Here is a 2,166-nt window from a genome sequence, read left to right as displayed (position 1 = left end):
GGCTAATCATGTTTTGGGTGTACTATTCCTTTAATCAAGTGTCTTGATGACATAAAGTCCTGGATGTCTCTGAACTTTTTACATTTTAATTAAAGAAAGATGGAAGTGATGTTCTTTGATAACACCACTGAAATAAATCTGGGCTCTATGGTCCAGCATATCAAACCAATCATCACTAAATCAGAGGTACTGAAAGTGGTTTCAGGTCTGAAGTGTGCCAGCCAATTCAGGGCAGTTGTTACAGTAAACCAAGTTTTTATCGTTTGAGACAGCTGGCCAAAATTAAGCCAATTCTTTTAAGTCCACAGTTAGAAATGGAAATCCATGCCTCTGTTACCAATAGGCTGGATTATTGCAATACCCTCTGTGCATTGAACAGCACATGGAAGTATGATCACATCTCCCCATTTTAGCCCCACTCCACTGTCTGCCCATATGTTTTAGAGTTCTTGTTAAAATGCTTTTATTTGTTTTTAAATCCCTGAATTGGCTCGCCCCACCCTGCCCCTCTGTGCTTCTGCATCCTTATAGACCTACTCGCTGGTCAGCTGCTCCTGTTGCAGCTTCAAAGCACTGAAATGACCTGCCTTAGTGCATCAGACAGGCCTCTTCTCTGAAAATTTTTAAACCTCTTGTCAAAACCCACCTTTCTATTTGGCTTTTAACACCTAGCAAGAATATTTTTTATATATATAATATATTTTTAAATCAAATTTATCTTTTATTCCACTGATCTTTTACCCACTTTTATAGATTTGATTAAGTGAATGTTATTTTTACAGCTTTTTTTCTTTCAGCTATTTAGTTTTTTTTGTTTGTACTGTTTTATTTATTTATTTGTTTATTTTCTCTTAGGTACAGCAATTTGGTCAGCTGTGGTTGTTTTTAAGTACTTAAAAAATAAAATTGGACTAGATTTGAAAAAATTTATATCAACTCATACACCTTTTCTAAAGGGTGAATACATGTTACATTAGCTAATTAGATATCTTTTTTACAACCTTTCGAAAGCCTCACTTCAAATTTCAACTTATTAATTTTACTGCTAAAATTTGTCCGTATTTATAATATTTTGCACAGTGTAATTATCACCTTAGCATAATATTTGGTGTTTCCATTTACTCTGCTGAAAAGCAGCCTCTGTGGGTTTTGTTTCCTCTTACAGGAAACAGTTTTTTTTTCTTCTAAGATAATGCTTAGAAACCTCCATAGTGGGGCTTTTCATGTGCTGTGGTATCTTAAACATATATTTGCACATAGTTTGGTTGTTGGAGTAGTTTTTACTACAATGTTAAATTCTTCATGGTGAAATGTGCATCATAGCTTATTAACAAACAACAAAAATGCATATTGTATTATTATTTCTATGGATTTTGAAAGAAAGAAAGCTAATTAAAAACACAACGCCTCTTCTCATCATCTGTTTCTTTTTTTCTAGCTCACTTCTACAGAATCTGATTAGGCCATATCACATTTTAGAAAAACTCCAACTTACTGCGCGTCATCCTGTTTCACATTAATCATAAGGCTTTTTTTTGTGCGATGTTCTCACCTCTTTTGGTTTTGACTAAAAAAACCCAAATACCATAGAAAAGAAAATATTTTCCTTGATATTGAATAATGTTATGAATATGACGTTTGTAAATTGCTCTCTATAATTCTAACAAAAGGTATATATTTATATTTAAATCTGCTAACCGGAGACCTTTACCTACAGAAAGTTAAGATTCCTCAGGAACATTTTCAAAGACAGTCTTTAAAAGATATCTTTATAATGACCTGTTAAATACACTTGCAGCCACTAGCTCTGTCCCACTTACTGACTGGTTCTTTATTTGTAAAAATCCTTGCATTTACACTTTTGCATAGTTGGATAATCCAGGCCCAGAACGTTTAGAGACTGTAAAGAGTTTAGCTCCAATCGTTGCATTCTCAGCTCCACATACTAACGGGGGCCCAAGACCTGTTGAACAAGACGATCTGGATTATCCACCTTTGCATATCTTGGATATTAGTACTGTTGCTAGCAATATTGTCCTTCAGCAAAAGGGCCCTGGGTTGCAATTTCAGCCTGGAGTCTTCAGGCATGTGGTAAACATGTGCTCCTATGTGTGCATGGGTGTTCATCAGGAACTGGAGCCTGGTTCTGCTGGAGGTTTCTTCCTG

This window comes from Cyprinodon variegatus, unplaced genomic scaffold (assembly GCF_000732505.1).
Source record: "Cyprinodon variegatus isolate N-32 unplaced genomic scaffold, C_variegatus-1.0 Scaffold94, whole genome shotgun sequence".
Classification (NCBI taxonomy): Eukaryota; Metazoa; Chordata; class Actinopteri; order Cyprinodontiformes; family Cyprinodontidae; genus Cyprinodon; species Cyprinodon variegatus.
Note: the sequence above shows the minus strand (reverse complement) of the source record.